This window comes from Chiloscyllium punctatum, chromosome 6 (genome assembly GCF_047496795.1).
Source record: "Chiloscyllium punctatum isolate Juve2018m chromosome 6, sChiPun1.3, whole genome shotgun sequence".
Classification (NCBI taxonomy): domain Eukaryota; kingdom Metazoa; phylum Chordata; class Chondrichthyes; order Orectolobiformes; family Hemiscylliidae; genus Chiloscyllium; species Chiloscyllium punctatum.
Genome location: NC_092744.1, coordinates 73,570,835 through 73,594,999, shown reverse-complemented (window position 1 = coordinate 73,594,999; position 24,165 = coordinate 73,570,835).

Genomic DNA, 24,165 nt, shown 5'->3' with positions numbered 1-24,165 from the left:
GGGAGTGGTCATCCACAACGAGCTTTCTTGGACTCTTCATGTTGGATGCACTGGTTACAAAGACCCAACAATGTCTCCTCTTCCTCAGGCAGCTGAGGCAATTTGGCATGATGGCACAATCTGTCTAGATGCATCACTACCTGGTATGGCAACAGTATCATTCAAGATCGGAGATGGTTACAGAAAGTGGTGAACTCAGCCTGGACAATTTCAAAGGCCAACCTCCCATCTATAGAATCCATCTACTAGGCCCGCTGTCAAGGAAAGACCGCCAGCATTCTCAAAGATCCATCCCACCCTGGCAATGTTTTTCCACAATCTCTACCATTGGGGAGAAGGTATAGAAGCCTGAACACATGCACCAGCTGGTTTCGAAACAGTTTCTACCCTCCTCTTGTTAGAATACTGAATGGACTCACAAACTCTTAACATTTGCCTGTACCTGTGTTTTTGTTTTGCCGCTGTTTATCTAGTATTTACTTATCTATGCTACTAATCTGCCTGTATTGCTCACAAGACAATGCTTTTCACTGTGCCTTGGTATACATGACAATAAATTCAGTTCAATTTAATATTACAAGATAATGACCATGATTAAATCAGCAGATAGAAAAGAGGTTATAAATTAGACAACAAAGTTTGAATGTTATCATCTTGTAATGTTCTAAAATTTGAAAATCGATAAGGTAAAACTAATAATCTCTAAATATTTACAAATCAAAGTTTTCTGAAATAGGTGGGACCTTATTAAAATCTGTAGCTGATCAATAGGAAGAGTGAGCTTCTGAAGGTCTCAATCCAATTGTAGTTTTGAAATAAGACTAGGACAGAGGGTTTCCTGTCATTTGTGTCACAAAATAAACATAAACGAGTACAGCCCTAACAGGTCAGCCTGTAGTTTTGAAAACAAGATGAAGAAGAGCTATCTAGACTCAAAATATTAGCTTGCTTTCTCTCCATGAATGCTGCCTGGCCCACTGTGATCAAATGCTAAAAAAAAGTTCCTTTTCGGAGGAAGCAAGAATATTTCAATTCATAGTCTGGTGGAGCAACTTTGCTGAAGGCAATATATCACTTGAAGTCAAGCGTATTTTCCCTATTGAAACCATTGGTTTGAGAGAATATAAAATTTAGATAAGAACAAACACAGGGCACGGATTCCATGACACATAATTGAAAGCGATTAATTTAGAAGGCTATAGAGAGAGAGAGAGGGTGGTAGAATGGGACTAGCTGAGTCAGTTTCGGGAACCAATACAGACATGATGGTTCAAGTGGTCTCTTTCTGTACGGTGAAATTCTATGATCCTCTGATTTAATTTTAGTTCAATGGTCTTGTATACCTTTCTGGAGTTTTATATCTGCAAATAAACCACTTGGACCTTTAGCCACCTGCATTCACTATGTGTTCAGTTACTCCTGACGAAATACTGAGGCAAAACGTAACATGATCAGGGTGTTTTTCACAATGTGAAACCAAATCGATTAAAATGAATAATTATTAGGGCTGACAACAGGACCGTAGCGAAGGCCTTTACATTAAAGCTGTCATTTGTCCTCCCATAAGCTGCTGCACGTTTTATTCAATAATACTTACTAGGCTGTGATGCAAATCTTGCCCTTACTGAGGGAAATAAGGGAAGTGAATGTGATGTGAAAACAGAAAAATATTGCTCCCACTGCCAGTAAACCCCAACCACAATGAAGTGATGCTGCTTTTGTGCTTTGCTGGGAACTGTAATTAGAAACCAAAACAGAAAGTGTTGGAAAAGCTCAACAGGTCTGACAGCATCTGTGGAGAGAAGTATAGAGTTAGGGGTCTGCTGACCCTTCCTCAGAATTCTGAGCAAACCCAATCGTGTTAGTGACCCTGCAGCTAGTTGGGCTATTCCTTACTCCTTAATGTATTTCTAGAATATACTTCACATAATACTTCATGTATGTACAGCTGTGTGTGATTAGAGCTATTCACTGACCAGCAACTTTAACGGATTATACTCATAGATCCACACACTGTCATGACAATCCCTTTGGAAAATTATTGCTTACATGGATTAGGATTTCACCCTGTCCCTCCAATCCTCTTGCATGTTTTTTATAGTTTTCCTCATAGTCAGTCTGATCTAGAGACAAATTTGTATATCATTTGATACTTGAACTTTTGGTGATCTGCTGTTGAATTACCTTTCAACAGAAAATGTAACATCTAAAATTAGAGTGGTATGGTGGCTCAATGGTTAGTAATTCTACCTCACAGAGCCAGACACCTGGGTTCGATTCCACCCTTGGACAACTGTCTGGGTGGTGTTTGTACAATTTCTCCATGTTTGTGTGGGTTTCATCCCACAATCCTAAAGATGTGTTGGTTAGTTGAATTGCCCACAGGAAGTTGCCTGCAGTCTCCAGGAATATGCAAGTTTGGTGGATTAGCCATGAGAATTACAGGGATTGGGGTGGGTCTAGGTGGGATGCTCTTCAGAGGGTCAATGCAGACTCTATGGGCCAAATGGTGTGTTTGCATATTGCAGTGATTCTGTGAGCATCTTAGATGATGTATCTGGAGCCTTTTGTGAGGTAAATTGTGTTGTTTGAGTTTAGCCCAGCAAGATGCTTAAAGGTTCTAAGGTCTGGAGTGTCAAGGACTGGCACTGTCAGAAGTCACACAAGACCAGGTTATTGTCCAGCAGGTTTATTTGAAATCACACAGGCTTTCGGAGCACAGCCCCCTTCATCAGGTGCAGTGAGAGAGCAGGGTACAGGAGACCCAGAGTTTATAGTCAGAGAAAATAAAAAAAAACATACAATTGGTGTCAGTGGAGTGTCAGATAAAAATCACGCAACACCAGGTTATAGTCCAAAGCTTTGACAAAGGGTCAGTTAGACTTGAAACGTCAGCTCTTTTCTCTCCTTACAGATGCTGCCAGAACTGCTGAAATTTTCCAGCATTTTCTCTTTTGGTTTCAGATTCCAGCATCCGCAGTAATTTGCTTTTATCTGTTGGTCTATAACTTGGTGTTGTGTGATTTTTAACTTTGTACACACCCCAGTCCAACATCGGATCCGCCAAATCATGAGTGTTAGATGGTGTGTTAAGTGTTTAAAAATCAATATCAGTGCTGTGATGTCATGACAATCGGGCAGAGTGATAGAAATATACAAGAAGTGACATCTCAAGTTGGCCCCTGAATGTAGGTGTGAGGCTTTGTTCAGAATTTTTCTCAGAATTTTAACCCGGAATCAGGCTGGTTTTATTCTGAAAGCGAGAATTTATAAGATGCCACATTGACTGACTGTGACTACAAATTGTGTGTTTCCTTGAACAAAATAGAATGTATTTGTAAATAAACAACCATTTTGGATGAAATGAATCACCCATAGATTTATGTGTTTGTGAGAATAGAGTTGGGAGTGCTGGTTGTAATGGAAACAGGCAACTGTTGGAATCTTTATAATTAGTCAACTTCCAACACCAGTTAGATTGCTACCTGCTCATAATGGTCTGAGGCCTTGGCAATTTTCATAGAATACAATCCTGGAATTCCCTACAGGATGGAAACAGGCCCTTCGGCCCAACAAGTCCATACCAACCCTCCAAAGAGTAATCCGTCCACACCCATTACTCTACATTTACCCCTGACTAATGTACCTAACCTACACATCCCTGAACATTATGGGCAATTTAGCATGGCCAATTCACCTGACCTGCAGTGTTTGAACTGTGGGAGGAAACCAGAGCACAACATGCAGACACTGGGCGAATGTGCAAGCTCCACATAGACAGTTGCCCGAATCTGGAATCGAACCCGGGTCCCTAGCGCTGTGAGGCAGCAGTGCTAACCACTGAGTCACCGTGCCACCCCTTTTAAGTGCATAGCCTTATTAATCTCCTGCTTTTATGTGGGATGTGAGTGGGGCATGTTTTGCTGCTGTCTGAAAAGTCAGATAGCAAAGTGCTCCACAATAGCCTACTGCAGGTCCCGTGACAATGGTGGGCAGATAGTGGACGAAGTGAGGAATTACTTCGATATCTGTAGGTGATTAGAACTTATGTGGAGACCTGTAGTTGGGGAAGTCCTGTATCCTTGTTCTCACTCTTATCTTACTATCTTTACCTGCTAACTGTTTGGATGATGCAATCATTTGTGTGGGTTTGTGGATCATTGATGAGAAAACTTGGTTCTAAATCTATGAGAGGTGATGGGAAATTGATGCCATTTAGTGGTAAAAGTAATTCACCTGCATTTATATGGTGAGTTTCACTATGTTCCAAAAGGCTTTACAGCTAATGAAGTGCCATCACTGTGGTCATATAATCAAGGTATTGTGGTTAATGTTAACAGTGAACACCTGTACACCATGCAAGACTGTGTCGTTAACGTTGCTGAGGAACACTCACTTGGTTTGACAAGATCATGAATCTCTGAAGAGCCGCAACTGGGTTATAGCAAAAGGAAATACAGCGATAGAATATGATGTTAGGCTGATTGAAATAAAATCTGGAAGTGGTATATTGCACACGAGTAGGACCTTGGTTAGGCCTCAGCTGGACATTTGTGTGCAGTTTTGGTTCTCTCGTGTGAATGGGTGATAATGACTTCCTGAAAGGATTCTGAGGAAGATCATGTGATTGATATTTATTTTTAATGCTCTCATTTGTGTCTACCAGAGAGCTGGATTTTTTTTTAATTGAGCCTTCTTTAAAAAAAAATTAGATTTGAAGAAATACGCTTGGGGTCTTCAAACTAATGAAAGAATTAGATTAAGTCCATTTGAGTTGCATAGGTCATTGAGAACCGGGGGACATGCACACAAGTTAAAGAACCGTAGACTCAGTCAGATGCCAGGAGCCTTTTCATTTCAGAGTTATTAACCTTTGGAAGAATTTGCTGGCTCATGCAGATTTTCTGTAAACATTGGAAGAAAAATTTGAAATGTTCACTACATCCCTACTTCTCATTGCAAAGGATAAAAGGGTAATTTTGATATTAGGGAATGTATCCCTCACTTACTCTGGTTTACTGGCAATTGGCTAATCAGCTTTAAGTCAGCTATTGCTCTGTTGATAACACTGTCCATCTGAGTCAGTATGTTGTGGGGTTAGCATCCACTCTCGCGATTTGAGTTCAAATGTCCAGGCTAACAGTCCAGTGTTTTACTGAGTGAATGCAGGATAGGTTTGAAAGAATATGTCGATGGGCCTGTGAGGTACACAGTCTTGTCACTGACCTCAGAGGCTACGTATTGATGTTCTACCAAAACAGTGGACCCTATGCATCTCAGAGTTTGTTGCTCTACATCCTTATAGAATAACAATAAACACAGAACCGTTAGTTAAACGCCTGACTAACTCTCAGGAAAACACAATTAAATAGTCAACACTGCACTGTCAGAGGTGGTATCTTTCAGAATGACGTTAAATTGAGGTCCTGTCAGCCTACTTAAATGTTTGTAAAAGATCTCATGTCTGTAGTTTGAAAAAGAATGTGGGTATTTTCCCTGGTGTTCAAGCAATCTTTATCCCTCAAAGTCACAGCAACAGATTATCTGGTCATTTCTATATTGCTGCTTATTGGAGCTGGCAATACACAATTAGATTGTTGTTTATCAATATTACAATACTGACCTCACTTCAAAAGTAATTAATTGGCTTTTAAATGCTTTGTGACATGATGGAAGCATGAATGGCACTAAATAAATGAGAGACTTTCCTTTAGTGTTTAGAGGGTGGGTTCATGGTGTTGTGGTGGTCAGAGAGGAGTTTAAAGTGTCAAATCATCCGAACGTTGGCCTAGAGCTTTGCCATCTCTCTCCAGTTTGTCTCTTCTAGGGGATGATTGGCTGCTGAGGACAGATATGGATTATATGTATGTGAATAGACCCTGACAGTACACGTCTTTTTCCTGTGTATAGTGCAGTGAGTTCTGATATTACGTGGTTGGTTTGTTCTCATGCAATCCTGTGTTATAAGAAATTTGCTTAATAGCAGCACCATTCAAACTAATGGGGCCAGAATCGGGTTATAACCAATACACACTTTAAAACTTCGAACTTTAGAAACAGAGTCCCTAATTTTCAATCGTGTAATAGTGAATTTGCACTAATGAAACACGTGTAAAAGCAGAATGACCTGTAAAATAAAAAAAACTGCAGCCTCTGAAATAAACAAAAAATAGGAAGTGCTGGAGAAACTAGCTGGTCTGGCAGCATTTGTGGAGAGAAAGCATTTAATGTTTCGGGTCCTATGACTCTTCATTGGAACTGAACTTGAAATGTTAACACAAATTTTTATTCTACAGGTGTTACCAGATCTGCTATGTTTATCCAGCACTTTCTGTTCCTGTTTATTTCTTTTTCTGTCTGCTGTGATGTGTTCATCAGCATTGACGCTCTAGAAATCAATACTGCAATAACTTTGTCTCGATTGCTAATAATGTGAAGTTTTACTTGACCACTGGTTTTGATCTGACAGAATTTACTCGAAAGGTCGATGAGTATGTAAATTTTGAAGCTTTGGCATTTTTACTTAGTTACTAGCTAAACTTAATGGTCAGCGATAGAGTCCCCTAGGATATCAGTACGTGCTGCAAGTCTGCTTCAATAACAAACTAAACTTGCAAGAGACCTTTAAAAAGCGGAATGGTCTCATAATGATCATCACTTGCTTCTTTTAAAGAGATGCTGATTGGAGGTCAGGTATTTCCCCATGGGGTGGGACATTCAGGTGACCTTTCAGCAGGCAGCCTCACAGCAGCATAGAAAACGTCTGTGTGCCCTTCTCAACCCAGGCATGACTGATGGTTGTCTAAGAGCAAGGAAAGGGAAGAGCAAAAAACACAACACAGGAGAAAACAAAAACAGTACAGAAAAGATAACTAATCCACTTATATATAAAACTAACTGTTCAGCCAACAGAGTAATTTGTATTCAAAATGTTTCCCTTCAAAACTGCACTTCATTTATGTTGTGCTTATACATTAGAATACCTACAGTGTGGAAACAGGCTCTTTGGTCCAACAAGTCCACACTGACCTTCCGCAGAGTAACCCACCCAGACCCATTTCCCTCTGACTAATGCGCCTAGCACTATGGGCAATTTAGCATGGCCAATTCACCTAGTCTGCACATCTTTGGACTGTGGGAGGAAACCCACGCAGACACAGGGAGAATGTGCAAACTCCACACAGACAGTCACCAGAGGCTGGAATTGAACCTGGGACCCTGGTGCTGTGAGCTACCGTGCCACCCCTAAGTATCAAAAAGGCACATTACTCAATATTAGGCCTCCGCTGGAAATGGAATACCAGTACAGGTGACTGAAGAGGGTAGGGAGGTCTCGAGGAGTCTTTTTAAGAGGTATAAAGCCAAGTGGAAGAATGGAATCGAGGGAACCAGTTCCAGAGGGTAGTGGAAAAGGGAGGGATGGTGATGGAGATAGAGAATGGAATTTCACGTTGATGGATTGGAGGGAACACCGAGTTCTCAAACGTTCAGTAATTGAGAAGTTGTAGGTGTAAATTAATTAAGGGCTGGAGAAAATGGAAAAGCTTGTGTGGACGAGTTGCATAACCAGGGAGGTCAAATGGGCTTTAAGTTAAACAATATGCAAGGGTTCAAGTTTGGGAAAATGTGGTAAACTAAAGAGTATAAACAAGGAAAGAGGGAAAGGAGTTAACATGGAAACATTAGCTTGTGACAGGAAAAGATGGAGAGTGTAAATCTAAGAATAAGTCAATAGATGATGCTAAAGTTTACAGAAATAATTTGAGAACAAAACAAAGACTTTGTGTCTGAATGCATGTAATAATCAGAAGAAAACAGATGAACTGACAGCACAAATAGAAATACATAGCCATTATAGTGACATGTTGCAGGATAACACAGTTTGGAATCTGGATATTGGAGGATAGGACATTTAAGAAAAGCAGTGAACTCTGAAAGGTTGGAGAGGTTGCTCTGCTAATTAATCATGGTATTAGCACAACAGAGAGGGATGACCTAAGTTCAGTAAACTAGGATATAGAAGTGTTTGGACAGAAATGATTAATGATACATGCAAGAAAGCACTTATGGGATTTCTGTACAGGTCCCCTAAAAGTAAGCACACAACATAATGGAGTATAAAGGAAGAAATAAAGGCAACTTGTTAGAAAGCTATAATATAGCCATGGGGGATTTTAACCCACATATAAACTGGGAAATCAGATAGGTAAAGGTAGACTAGGCAAGCTGTTCGTAGAATGTTTTCAGGACAGTGTTTTGGAACAGCACGTTTCAGAGCTGATCAGAGAGCAGGCTATTCTACACCTGGCATTGTGCAACAATTAATAATCTCACGGTGAAGATGCCCTGAGGTAAGTAGAGAAAAAGAGGAGTAGGTTCAAGACCAGTACTTAAACTGTAACTTTAAATATGGACAATTACGAGGATGTGAAAACAGAGTCATCTAAAATGAACTAAAAATTGTGACAGTATAACTGCTAAACGTGCTGATGAAACAAAGTAGGAAGGAAATAAGTCTTTAAGAAGACAAAGAAGATTTAAAGGGAAATAAATGGGTGAAGTGTAAGGGCAAAGATTTGGCAGATGGAGTATACTATGGGGAAAATTGTCAATTTTTGCAGGAAGAACAGATAAAGAAGCATGTTATTGAAATGATAGATTGCAGTACCTTGGGATACAGAGGGATCTGGATGTTGTAATGCTTGATTTGTAAATGGTTAGTCTGCAGGTACCTTAAGTAATTAGAAAACCTAATTTTGCTTATTGTGAGGTGAACTGAGTACAAAAGGAGGGAGGTTATGTTTCAGTTTTACAGGGAGTCCTCTGGAGTACTATTGTTCTTAGGTAAGGAGGGATGTAAATGCTTTGGAAGCAGTTCAGTGGACTAGATTAATGTCTGGCATGAGTTCATTAGATTATGAGAAAAGGTTGGACAGGCTAGACTTTTATCTGCTGGAGCTTAGGATGGTAAAAAGCAATTTGATTAAAACATACATAATACTGTGGAATCTTGACTTGGTAGATTGGAAAAGATGCTTCCTGTTATGAGAGAAACTAAAGCAAGAGGTCACTATTTAAAAAAGAAAGGTTGTCCATTTAAGGTAGATAAGGACAATCTTTTCTCCTAGAATTTGGTGAATATTGGGAATTCTTTACCTCCAAAGGCAGTGAAAGCAAAATCTTTAAGTATTTTTAAGGCAGAGGTAGATTCTTGATAAGGGGAGAAAAGGTTTTCAGGGATCGTGGAAATGGGGAGCAATCAGATCAGCTATGATCTGAATAGAGTGCGAGGCACAAGGGCTTGATATCTGTTCCAAAATCATTTGCCTGTCTGTATGCTTGATCAACTTAAAATATTAAAAAATTGCTGCCGGGAGATGTTGATGTCGTGGTAATGTCACTGAGGTCCAGGCTAATCCTTCATGTTCAAACCCCACCACGGTAGCTAGTGGAATTTAACTTCAATTAATAAGCTGTGAGGTTGAAAGCTAATCTCAGTATACAAAACTCTCATTGATTGTTGTAAAAACCCATCTGGGTTCACCACATTCTCTAGGGAAAGAAATCTATTAATCTTACCTGGTCTGGCCTACACGTGACTCCAGACCTACAACTATGTGGTTGATTGTAAACTACCCTTTGAAATGGCCAAGCAAGGCACTCAGTTCAAAAGACAGGCAACCAAACACTGGTCTTGCCAGCGATGCTCACATCCCAATAAAGAAAAAAAGGAGAATGATCCACACAAGCAGAAAGCATCATCGGCTTCAGTTTGCTCCTCTTGTCAGCTTGTAGATTTGTCCGGAGGTTCTAATCTCATACAGTATACCTATGATGTGTTGTTTAGAGATCAACCAATTACCAAAGCATTTCATGGTTTTTAGTATATTGAAACCCAATTATTTAAACTCATGAGGCCTCATTAGGAATGTATCATGTGGTATATTTGACAGAACTCAAAACTAATGATGCAGAAATAACAAGTATGACAAAATGATTCAGGGATTTGAAACTCCTAAAAATAAGAGACTGCATTGGCAGTATTGAAATTGTTCTCATTGGATTCAAAGATTGTGAAGAGATCATGACCCAGGCCTTTGAAATCTAGAAGGTGATGAATCATAGTGGGCAGGCAATTGAATTTGAGTAATCATCACCAAACCGAAGAACGGAATAAGCATTGAATGAGAATAGAAATGTTTGATATTTCCTGCAGGTTTAGAATGGCAGTAATCAAGACATTTTGTGGAATTTATTCAAAATGGTTACAAGTTACAATGTGTTTTTGAAAGCAAAGAGAAGTGGATAGCATTGCCTTCTATTTGTTCTTTTAAATTTCTTGATTGCAGAATAGATATACTTCAAGCGTGGTTAATGTTATATCGATTAAACATGCTCTAAGTTTAAAGAATACCCAGCAATTAATAGAATTAATTATTATTGAAGTAAATTAATTATGAAAGATCTTATTATCTATGTAATCAGACCTACGTAACTTGAATTTTCTCATCTGTGCCTGTCTTGACACCTAAAATCTGAGAGCATTGCTTTTGTTTCCATCTTTTCTGTCTGTATTTCATTCCCTTTCTGTTTATTAGTTAGATTCGATTCCCTACAGCGTGGATACAGGCCCTTTGGACCAATCGGTCCACACCGACCCTCTGAAGAGTAACCCACCCAGATCCATTTCTCTCTGACTAATGCACCTTACACTATGGGCAATTTAGCATGGCCAATTCACCTGACCTGCACATCTTCAGACTGTGGGAGGAAACTGGAGCAAACCCACGCAGACACAGGGAGAATGTGCAAACTCCACACAGTCACCCAAGGCTGGAATCAAACCTGGGACCCTGGTGCTGTGAGGCAGCAGTGCTAACCACTGAGCCACTATGCCACCCCCTTACTGTTCTTAGATCACTCTCTCTCTTGCTTCCTTTCATTACTTCTTCTCAGATACCCCATTTTGAGAATCTAATTTCTTTCTAGAATTCCCGGTTAGCTGAAAGTGTTCTGTATCCTCAGGTACCTGCCACCCTCCCAATTATGCTGTTTTCATCCCTCGTCTTAAAAAAAAATCCTTGACCCTCCATCTTGACAAATTAAATTTCTATCCAAACCTTTCTTTTCCTTGAGCATGCTCTAGCCTCTCAAATCTGTGCCTATTCTTCCTTCCCTCCTCGTCCTTTTCCAATATCTCTCCTCGGTTGTCAGTCCGAGTGAGACTGTACTCACCTGGTTCCATTCTTATCGATCCAACATATCTGAGTATTGTTTACTCTGGCTTCTCTTCCTGAAATCTTGTTTGCAATGACTGTCAAGGATCCATCATTTCTGACTTCCTATTTCACATCAATAGTCTGTCCTTTCTCATCTGGAAGCATAGTGTCAACTTGTATATGTTTTTATACCTCTTGTATATGGGGCTGAAAGGATTTACATAAAGGAGTGCTGTGAGCACTCTGTGATAAGGTCATATGGACTTATGGGCAGAACAACTTAGAACCTCAAAGCGAGTCAGATCTTACATCTGATCATCCTCACCTCTCTACAATAATGTTAACAATCATATAAATGTAACCTGTAACTAGTTGCTCATTTATTAAAATATGGTCAGGATTTCCAGATGATTAGAGAATTGTTACTGCAAAGCAGATAGGATTGGTGCAAAGAGGCAATGAAGAATCTTTCAGGGAACTGTCTGGAAAATTGATGGACAATTTCCCTGCAGTTAGAACTAAATTGGAGAATTTGGATGGCTGTGCAACAGTTTAGTAAATAGTTAAATGGTCTAATCTGTCCATCACATCAGCTGGAGCTGAGTTGGTGCCTAGTCTGTGGCAATCCACTGGGTGCCAGCAATCTGGAGTGTTTCTCCCTCGATCAGCTCACTAGCAGGAGCTCCCCACTACTCCGGCTCAAATGGTAGAGGGTGCAGGCGACAGCATTCCCAATCCAAGCTCAAAGGGATCTGTGGCTGCTTCCTCAGAGGGAAAAGGGTGTGTTACAGAGTCAGTCTCTTGGCTGCTGATTCCACTAATACCTGCAGGAGCCAAAAACGAGAATGTGTCATGATTAAGCGGTGGGAGATTGAATGTGTGAGAAGTACATTCACCATGGTGGTATAGAAAGAGTGGTAGAGCAGAAGGATATGCCTCTTACTCATTTTCCAGTGCATGGAGCTTTCAGCACTACTACATAATCAGTCCCATCTTCATCAGCCAGGGCCAGGAAGCTCTCCTTGTGGGTAATGAGGAACCAATTGGTACTGCAGCTGACCACGTTGGTAGAAGGTTGTCAGTTGGTGGGGGTGGGGTGGAATGCGAGGGTGGTGAAATAAGGGGCACAATTGCTACAGAACACTCTTGGGCAGCTCTTAGGGGAGGAGAATACCACCTCAACAGCAGCCAGGACTGACAGGCAACAACACAGGCAATGATTGGAGCCTGAATATTGCCATTCTGACAGGGGACAGCAGATTAGCATGCCATGGAGTCACTGCTAATCCCACTGTGAGGGGTTTCAACAATTTTCAGTAGGAATGCAGATGTCTGTACAGTTGAATACACCAGAAAACCCATTTGTGACCCAATATTTGCAACTCTGCTGGTAGGACCTGAGGGCATTTCACACGAAACTGTTCCCTTCATGTCGGAAAACTTTGTTTGTAACTCATCTGTCTGCGAATAAAAATCAGCGAACTGCAGACAAGTTAGCCCAACCATTTGTAGTTGCAAAATTACTGGAGTATATAATTAGTGGTAGACTGGCTGTGCCTTAACCTATCAGGGAGCCAACATGAATTTGTCAAAGTGGGGTCATGCCTGATGAACTAGGAATGAGTTTTGTTTTGAAGAAGTGACCTGAAGGTGTGAACAGGGAATGCCTAAGAATACTATTTTTAATGGGACTTCCAGAGTAACATATTTCCTAAAACTGTTGGGCTAAATCCGAAACTCATATAATTGCAGACAAATTACCTGGTTTGAAAATGGACTGATTGGCAGGAAACAAAATGTAAGAATGATGGGAAGATACTTACATTGGCAGGGTGTGATTAATGGTGTCCCACCGGGATCTCTGGGTCCTCAGCAATTGCTAATGGTGAAGCTGATGGAAGAGAAAGGCATGCATCTACTTTTGCTGATGAGCCATAAGTGGGTGGTATTTTGTTCAATGCAGATGAAAGCAAAAAATGACAGATTTTGATTTTTTTTTCATTTGTCCGTGGGATACATGCATCACTAGCTAGGCCCAGCATTTGTTGTCCATCTCTAATTATGAGAGCAGTTTAGAGTCAATCATAGTAGGTCTGGAGTCACGTTTAGGTAAGGATAGCAGATTTCTTTCATGAGAAGAACATTCGTGAACCAGATAGGTTTTTTATTGTCTGATTATTGCTTTTTATTTTATTTCCAAGTTTTTATCAATTCAATGTTCACCATTTACCATAGTGGAATTTGAACTCGGGTTCCCCCAGAACAGCAGTCTGGGATTACTGGATTACTAGTTCAGTGATCACTAATTCACTCGACCACCCACTTCCCCTGGGTAAAATGGTGGTAAATGAATTTCAATGCCAGTAAATATAAGGCCATCTGCTTCAGGTTTATCAAAAGGAAAGAACAGGGTGCTTTCTAAATACTTTAAAGCTGGAAACAATAGTGGTTCAAAGAGACTTGGGGTTCAGGTCCAGCAATCACTGAAATATTGAGCACAGATACAGAAAATAATGGTAAAGGCTCATTCAATGCATGCCTTTATATCCAAAGATTTAGAATACAAGCAGATGGAAGTCATGCTTAAGCTATGCACAGCCCTATTCAGATGACTGGGGGAGAACGGTGAACAGTTCTGGACACCCCATTGAAGGACATATCACTTTCTGGTAAACCTACAAGGTTTTCTCTATAATGATATACAGTTCCAAGTGTTGACTTGTAAGGTGAGATTTCACAAACAAGTGTTGTATTCCCTGGAATTTAGAACATTCGGGAGTCATTTGTTTGAAGTTCTCATGCTATTAAAGGGAACAGATGAGATTGAAACTAGGATAAACAGAAACTAACTACACTAACTGGTGAGTCTAAGATGATTGGAACTAGACTTTGCAGGAGTGAAATTAGGAAACATTTGTATATGCATTGTATACACAAGTTTGAAACTCTGAGGCAAGTCCCAATTAATGCTAGATCAATAAGTTAATTTCAAATATGACATTGACAGATTTTTGTTAACCACATGTACTAAAAGACATAGTGCAAAGCTAGATATCTCTATATTGAGTTAAGCTGAAGATCAATCCTGGTCGTACTGAATTCCAGACAGGCTCCAGGTGCTGAAAGGTGTGCTGCTTTTCATGTGCTTGCATTGTCAAACTGAAATTTCAGCCTAAATGTTCCATTGCAGCACTGAAATGTTGCTGAGTTTCTGCCTGTGCTGTAATGGAAGCTGAGACCTTGACCAGCAGTTTCTGCAGTATGGTCAGGCCTACATGCTATCTCATTGAGTGAAACATCATTGTCATATTGGAAAGGACTGGATAGAGCTTAGTGGTGTCCAATGGCTCCGTGTCCCTTGATCAGAATGTTTTCTGACGGACCTGTCTCTTCTCGGTTTTGTGTGTGCATTTACTGTGTGGTCCCAGATCCTGCTCGTGGAGGTTCAACTCTCCAGTGGTAGAGGGTATCAGTGTTGGTATCGGATCTAGTGACTATGATTAAGAGTGAACCAAAATATTTCTGCACCAGTTGGCAGTTCTTGTCAATCTGAATGTATAAAGATACAAGAAGAAATTTCTGGAACCATTCAGCAGGTTTGCCAGTGTCTGTGAAGGGAAAACAACATTAACATTTGAGTCCAGTGACCCTTCATCAGAACTGAAGAAAGGTCACTGGACTCAAAACGTTAACATTGTTTTCTCTTCACACAGATGCTCCCAGAAATATCAAGTTTCTCCAACAATTTCCATTCCTCTTTGTTTCAGATTTCCAGCACACATATTCTTTGTTTTATGAAAAGGTACAAGATTGGACTAAGGTACAGAGAGGGTGTATGTGGGAAAGCAGGAAGTGCATGCTTATATCACCTCCAGCTTGTAAATTAGAAGAATAATAGGCATGATTGGTAAGTAAGATCTCGATTAGAATCTTCTGTCATCTTCCATATCCCTAACTCTGTCACTGGGCTGGTCATGTCCACTCCAATATGGCTGAGTACAATCCCCTCTTTGTGGATGAGGACAGGCAACTATGTCTCTCCTCCTCCCTCCAGTTAGACAAGAGAAAGGATTGTCCCTATGTGCGTGCGTCCAGCAGTGTGTTTGAATGATGTCTTTGTTGTGGTTGAATAGGTGGTAGCATGTGCAAAGCTGTGACATGGAAGTAGGAGGCTTGCAGTACTTCAATGTGTGGGAGGTAAAGCAATGAATGTTAAGCCTGTACTCTGCTTGAGAGGTTGCTAGGTGGAGAGTGAAGAGATATGATGAATGGAGCAGATTAGGATGTTGTTGTTTATTTGTAAGCTTTATGGATATTGAAAATGCTCTCATTGACCTTGAACACTCGTATGAAATCACTTTAATTTTTGAGCCACTGCATTCCAAGCCCTCATGGCCAGACTGCTGGCACTGATTATCTCGCTCAGCTAAAGTTGTGTCTGTCTGGAGGACCTTCTGGCCCCTGAAGGAAGGGATCCCATCTCCTCCTATACAGTTTCTGCACTAATGTCTCTTGCACTGCTTTGTGGAGAAGGTTGGACATGACCTCTGGCTTGCTGTGCCATTTCCACTCCTCTTCCTACTCAAAGATTTTTCTGCAACCAGTTCCAGTCCTTGCTTTAGCCAGACTGAACCTTCCCTATAAGAGACAAGTTAGTTTTTGAGTGGTTTTAGCTGGGACTAACTGCACATGATATTGAGTCTCTGATGAAGCGCACAGTGCAACAGCATATATGATGCTGAATTACAAACAATCCTCACTTCAATTAACACACTGCAGAAAATGTGCATACTGTCTCCCTCACAGCAGCCAGGTGTGGGGTAATCATGCATCACAGTCCCACCATCTAATTTCTGGATATAAATGGTATGAACATTTGGGGAAAAGATAAAACACTGGCACTAACTAATGATGCTTGTTTCAAGAGCTGGTGCAGGCATAATGGGCCAAATGGCCTCCCTTTGCGCTGTAACAGTTTGTGATTCTGTAATCCAATTTATTCTTATACATTTATCAAATGTGTTCAATTTAACATTGCCTACAAATCTTTCCTTGTAAGCTCTCTTTTCTTTCCATATTGACTTTTTAAGTTCCATCAGTATTATCTATAATCTTCCTAATTATTAACCATATTTTGCTAAAGATATTTGTTATAAACCTCCTATTTTTCTATTAAGCAGTGCTTCCCTTTTCAGCCAGGGCACATTAGCTTTGAGTAGTGTTCTTTCTTCCGTCCAGAGACTATGTTTAGATTGGACTTAAACTACTTCCTTCCCATCATAGCCTCTGTTGCTGCAGGTACTTTATGACATCACCAGAGCAAGTAGGACTTGAACCCAAACCTTCTGGTTCAGAGATGGGACACTACTACTGTGTTTTTCCATGTTTTACTCCAAGACTTTGCTCCAGCTTCATCATTCAATAGAACAGCTTATTATTGGTACCACTAGTAGATCATACAAAATTGCTTATTAGAATGAAGTTAATTGTCTAAGTGGTGGCACAGTGGCTCAGTGGTTAGTACTGCTGCCTTGCAGCACTAGGGACCCGGGTTCAATTCCAGCCTTGGGCTACTGCCTGCATGGAGTTTGCACATTTTCCCTGTGTCTGCATGGGTTTCCTCTGGGTGCTCCGGTTTCCTCCCACAGTCCAAAAATGTGCAGGTCAGGTGAATTGGTTATGCTAAATTGCCCATAGCGTTAGGTGCATTAGTCAGGGAGTAGGTGAATGGGTCTGGGTAGCTTACTCTTCGGATGGTCGGTGTGGACTTGTTGGGCCAGAGGGCCTGTTTCTGCACTGTAGGGAATCTAATTTAATCATCAAATATTTATCAGCTACACATTATTGGGTGGCACAGTGGTTAGCACTGCTGCCTCACAGCGCCAGGGAACTGGGTTCAATTCCCGCTTCAGGCAACTGTCTGTGTGGAGTTTGTACATTCTCCCCGTGTCTGCGTGGGTTTCCTCCCACAGTCCAAAAATGTGCAGGTTGGGTGAATTGGCCATGCTAAATCGCCCGTAGTGTTAGGTGAAGAGGTAAATGTAGGGAAATGGGTCTGGGTGGGTTGCTCTTCGGAGGGTCGGTGTGGACTTGTTGGGCCGAAGGGCCTGTTTCCACACTGTAAGTAATCTAATCTAATCTAAAGAAGATATGCAGCTGTAATTTGTGCTGCCATTACCTGTGCAGCAGACTTTCACAGCCATGAAATTTGGGCTGCTGAATGATTTGGATATCCATTCATTGCTTCATGAGATAAAAACTTTCATTTATGTAACTTGTTCCTCATCCTCCAGATTTTCTACTGCAAAATTGTAATCTCTGGATCAAACATCTAAGTGATCAATTTCCCTCAGTGAACTGAGGCCACAAAGGAAAGGCATTACACTGGGCAGCTACCTATTTTCTTCCTGCTCCCACCTCTTCCCATATGCCTGATCATTATGAAACCAAGGCAAAATACTGTGCATGCTGAAGATCTGAAATAACAACAAAGTGCTGGAGAAACTCAGCATGTTTGGTGGCATCTGAGGAGGGAGAGGCAGAGTTCATGTTTCAAGACATGACTGTTCTTTTGAACCCATTTATCACACACTTTCAGACAGCAGCTGTAGAAGAAAGGAGGATTTTGCTGAGAAGTAGGCGAAAGTGAGGACTGCAGATGCTGGAGATTAGAGTGGTGCTGGAAAAGCGCAGCAGGTCAGGCAGCATCCGAGGAGCAGGAAAATCAACATTTTGGGCACTCTAATCTTTGCTGAGAAGTAGCGCATTTGACTTTGCACAATATAATGTACACAGTGTTCTTTGTTCACTTTTGGTTGACACCGTTGATAGCAGCGTGTATAGTCAGAATAGGTGGCAGCTGTCCTGCTCCAATCACTATTAATGTTATATTTTATACACACTATTATATTTGATTTGATATAACTGATTTGGCTTACAAGCTTACTACAGAATCATGGCATGAGGATTTCTGATGAAGGGCTTATGCCTGAAACATTGATTCTCCTGTTCCTTGGATGCTGCCTGACCTGCTTTGCTTTTCCAGCACCACACTCTCGATTCTGATCTCCAGCATTTGGCACTCCTTACTTTTCCCCTATGGCACAAACAAGTCACACCAAGTAAGGATGAGAGATTTCCTTCCTTATAGAACATCAATGAGACAATCCAATTTTATGGCATTATCACATTCTCATGGTTACTAATCCAGCAACTGAACCACAACCAGAAGTAAAGTTATTTCTCAACTGCATTGCAGGTAATTTAGCCTGGTAGACCCCTCAGTTAATCACCCATTAATGACTCACTCTCACGACAATAGCTTTTAAAATGAGCTATTTATAATCCCCGGGAAGCTGGCAATGAGTCATCTTTAGTACAAGATGCTTGGCAGCTTTCAAATAAAAGTCGTCTCCAATTTTTCAGACTTGCCATGCTTTGTGCAACTTATTTTACTTAAAAGGGCATTGGTTTCATGAAAGCTTGATGGTTAATTAAGTTCCTTTAATTTTAAAATAGACAAGGCGAGAGTGCAAATTGCTTTGATTTACGCTGTGAAACAATCTTATGAGCTCTCAAATAAAGATTCAAAGATGCTTTGAAATAATGCTGTGACCCACCAACAGTGAAGCCAAGAATGTAATTTTAAGTGGGCATTCTGCAATGTTTATCCCTTTCTTAAAGTAGGTTGCTAGTTCTGCTGATGATCAAATATTATGAGTCCAAATCTGGCACCAAAACCAAGTGGTCATTTTCAGGCATTGGTCTAGAGAGTGAAAGAACTGTCTGATTGTAAGGTGAATTGTAGCTAGTTTTATTCCTTTCCAGGGGCTCAGTTAGCTCAGTTGACTGGATGGCTGGTTTACAATGCACGGTGATACAAACAGTGGGAATTCAATTCCAACACCAACTAATCTTACCATTTAGGAATCTGGTTCTTAACCTCCCCTAACTAAGGACATGGTGACCCTCAGGTTAAACCATCACCAGTCATCTCTTTCCAATGAGAAAGCAGTCTATGGCATAGTAAGTCTACGGTGACTTTATCTTTTTAATACTTTCCACAGATATCCAGCAGTACCAGAGCTATGAAGTACAGAATCAGCACAAGTGTTTCATTCTAATCCAGGCTGCTGAAGTCAGTGACCATCTCACCGCCCCATTCTGAACTTCCTTTCCAACCCGAGCTAAAGGCTGCAAACTTGAGAGAAATATAAGAATCCAGCTTGGGTCAACCTATTCTTTACAGCATAGTTAACAAATGATGAAAGTACAGTGATTGGAGCCAGGTGGACCTTGTTGACCATGAGATCCTTAATTGGCCCAGTGTAACTACCCAATCAGGAAGGCACTGGCAGACCAATATAAACAGGGGTTCACCCTCTGCAGAGGGGGAAGGTTAAGTCAGAGGACCCCCCTGTGGGTCTGCTCCTGGGCCTGACCATTAATAGGTCCAGGCAATGGGCTGTGGAGAGGATCATTATGGCCAAATGCCTGCCCCTCATCTGTGGTTACGTTTGAGCCCAGGTGTCCCTATAGAAGGAGCACACAGTATCTACTAACACCTTCGAGGTGTTCAGGGAGAGGTGGGCACTGCAGGGAGTGGAGTGCTTTATTTCCTCCTCTAACTCTATTTTGATTTAATCCCTACCCTCCCCTTCACCTTTTTGATCATGCAGCATTGCCCTTTGATGTCAAGGGCACTGCTTGTCACAGGCCACTTGGGTGTTTCGTTTCTTCCTGGCGGTGGAATATAAATAAAGGTTTACGCACTTGTTGTTCTTCACCGTGTCTCACACTTGCACACACATAACATGAGTGCTGGGGAAAATCTAAGCACAGAAGAAAAAGAGAAGAAAAAATATATAAACAGGGGATCGCTCTGCGGAGGGGGAAGGTTAAGTCAGAGGATCTCCTTATGGGTCTGCTCGTGGGATTGGTCACTAACATGGGGGTGGAGGGGGCATCTCTGCCGACTGCCTGCCCCTCTACTCTGGTTATATTACAGCTTGGGTGTCCCTGGAGAGGGAGCACACGGTGTCCACTAGGCTCATGCCCGAAACGTCGATTCTCCTGCTCCTTGGATGCTGCCTGACCTGCTGCGCTTTTCCAGCAACACATTTTCAGCACTGGTTCCTTGGCCACATGGATATCTTTCCTAGTGGTGGAATAATAATGAAGCTATTTACACTGGGTGATTTTTACTGCATCTTGCACCTCCACACAACATGGGTGCTGGGGAATAGAAGCACAATTGCTCTAAGGCAATATTGTAGAAGTATTAAATAACTCCTGAAGATTTGAATTTCCTCAAAGAAAAAAATATAAACAGACGATTTGGAAACTCCTCAGTTTAGGGGAATGACTCCAAGCTTGCTGGGCCACAGCCATTGGACAGTGCACCAGTAAACAAATGCTGACTTGGTGACAGGATACAGGCATTCATGCAGTTATTTGAAAAAGGATGTGACCACATTGGTTGGAGCTTCCCATGGGGATTGGGAGTTTGGGGGAAGGGTTCACAACCCCAAATAAAAACACAATTTGAAATTTTTGAGTCGCAAGCTTCAGGGCAGCTACTTTCACTGCAGAGTTTTGCTTCTTCCCATCCCCATGCTCTCTTATGTCTTTATATTTCACACCCACTCCCTGCTGACCCACTCTCTCAGTTCACTCCAAAGAGTCTTGACAATTTTCGAGCCTTGAAATATTTTTTGTCCATTTATGGGACGTAGGCCAGCATTTTTTGCCCAACGCTAGTAACTCTTGAGAAGGTGTTGGTGAGCATCTTCTTGAACAGCTGCAACCCATGTGCTATAGGGGGTGGATTCACAGTGTCCTTAGGGAAGGAACTCCAGCATTTTGACAGTGAAGGAATGTTGCTATACTTCCAAGACTCCATGTGGGATCTCAATGGGGAAGAAAGTTTGGAACGGAACCACATTGATTGCAGAACTAATGATTCTCTGGTCATTTTCAGGCATTTGTCTGAAGAGTGAGAGAAGTGTCCAACTGTAAGGTGAACTGCAGTTAGTTTTAAACCTTTCTGGGGCTCAGTTAACTCAGTTGACTGCTTGGGTTGAGGATCATTGGAGAAGTTGGGATTGTTTTCCTTGGCAAAGGCAAGGTTGAGAGGAATCTTGATGAGACAAAATTGGTGAGAGTCTGAACAGAGCAGACAGTGTGAAACTGTTCCCACTGTTGGAAAAATTCAGAAGAAGAGGGCACAAATTTTAGATAATTAGCAAAAGAAGCAAAGGAATTGGGAGGAGAAGGGAGGAGAAACAATTTCATGCCTCAAGCATTTGAGACGTGGAATGTGCTGCCTGTGACTGTGGTGGATTGAATTGAGGCATTCAATGAGAAATGGATTGTTATTGAAAAATAAGAGTTTTCAAAGTCTTGGAGAAAAGACTAGGGAGTGGCTTTAATCGTATTGTCCACTTGAAGAGCAGGTACATGATGGGTTGAATGGCCTCCATCTGTGCTGTAACAATCCTGTGATTTTCAGTAGTTAAGGGATTTAGAAAGGGAGGGTGTCAGTAAGTTTAAATTCAAAAAGTGGCAAATTAATAATTGTTTCAATAACAAGAGCAGACGAATCATGTAGGCTTGTATGTGGGTTGGCTAGCTCAGTTGGCTGGATTGTGGTCCGCAATGCAGAGTGATGCCAACAATGTGGGTTCAAGTCCTGTGCTCCCTGAAGTCACCTTGTAGGTCTTGCCTGCTTGACCTTTCCTCTCATCTGAGGTGTGGTGACACTCATGTTAAACCTCCATCTAATGAAGGAGTAAGGCTGTCCTAACTTTGCCTTTCCAAGTTGGTAACTGAGGAGAGATGTGCTGATATTTAAGAAGTTAGTTGGTGAATTGAAAAAGATGGGAAGACTCTGAGAGTTAGATACTGCTCACATGAAGGACAGTAGCAACATGGACTGTTTGGACAGAACCTGCTTGTTTCTGTGATTTAACTTCGATATAATTCTGACAGTCAGAGTCTGGAAAATTCCAAAATGAAAGCATGTGAGATGGGTAACATTTTCATCTTTTCATTCAAATTTGTTTTTCTACTAAAATGTGTCGCGTGTGGGTGGGAAGTGCCAAGCAACTGTTGTTCTTCGCTTAGTCTAATCATAGACAGGCTCAGCAAGGGAGACTGTGATTAACGTGCACCTCGTGACCTAACAAAGAGTCAGCCAGATATCTGCCTTGCAAGTCCAGCTTGTCAGTCATTGCAGCCATCATCCTTTATACCTCAGGCTTCTTGCCGGCACTCATAGGGACATCTTGCTGCTGTTCTGTGCACTCATTCTATTTTAGGGAACTGTTTGAAAGTATTTTTCACCACTTGACACTTCAGAAGCAGCAGAAACATTTTAGCTGGTTCTAACTGGCTGAATTTCCTGAGGTTGATTGGGGAGAGGGAGTAGAATTATAGAATCCCTACAGTATGGAAACAGGCCATTTGGCCCAACAAGTCCACAATGACCCTCCAAAGAGTAATCCACCCAGACTCATATTTTCCCCTAACCAATGCACCTAACCTACACATCCCTGAACACTGTGGGCAATTTAGCATAGCCAATTCACCTGACTGGGCATCTTTGGAGTGCAGGAGGAAACCAGAGCATCCAAAGGAAACCCACACAGACACAGGGGGAATATGGAAACTCCACACAGACAGTTGTCCAAGGCTGGAATCAAACCTGAGTTCCTGGCACTGTGAGGCAGCATTGATAACTACTGAACCACCATGCTGCCCACCACCATGTACAGCTGGTATTCCAATTTGGATAGCTTGGAAGCAACCTTGCATTGGTGTTATCAAGTTCAATTCTGACTCCAAGACTTGGGTTAACATTCCATGAAGCGTTGATGGAGGTCCCTGATTCGGATGAGATGGGAAATTAAGCTCCTCTTCGATGGACTGAAAAAGATTATTTGGTACTACCTTTTCTAAGGAAAACCAAGATATCTTTGAGTGGCTTCCCAGTACTTTTATTCCCCTCAAAAGAGCAAGGCCCAAAGCAAACAAGCTGCTTACTCATTCAGTAGCTCTTAGGGATCTTCAATATCATGTTAGGGATCTGGAGCTGGAGCTGGATGAGCTTTGGATCATTGGGGAGGCGGAGGCGCCTATTGAGAGACATTACAGGGAGTTCGTCACCCCTCTGGCACAGGACAAAGGTAGATGGGTCACAGTCAGGGGACGAAAGGGAACAGGTAGACAGGGCAGGGATCCACTGTGGCTGCTCCCCTCAATAACAAGTATACCATTTTGGGTACTGGTGGAGGGGATGATTTACCAGGGATAAGCCATAGGGTACAGGTCTCTGTAGCTCAGAAGAGAAGTAGTGAGAGGAGTAGAGCATTAGTCATTGGGGTTCTATAGTTAGGGGGACAGATAGAAGATTCTGTTGGAATGGGAGAGACTCATGGTTGGTGTGCTACCTCCCAGGTGTCAGAATCCATGATGTCTCAGATCGTGTTTTTGGGTTCCTTAAGGGGGAGAGGAAGCAGCCCCAAGTCATGGTCCACATAGGCATCAACGACAGAGGAAGGAAAAGGGATGGGAATGTAAAGCAGATATTCATGGAGTTAGGGTGGAATCTTAGAGCTAGAAAAAAAAGAGTTGTTATCTTTGGTTTGTTACCTGTGCCACATACTAGTGAGGCAAGGAATAGGAAGAGAGAGCAGTTGAACACGTGGCGACAGAGATGATGCAGGAGGAGGGATTCAGATACCTGGATAATTGGGGCTCATTCTGGGGAAGGTGGGACCTCTATAAACAGAATGGTCTACACCTGAACCAGAGGGGTACCAATATCCTGGGGTGGGGGGGGGGGGGGTGGGGGGTGGGGGAGAGGTTTGCTAATGCTCTTTGGGAGGGTTTAAACTAATTTAGCACAGGGATAGGAACATGAATTTTGGCTCCAGTATACAGGAGG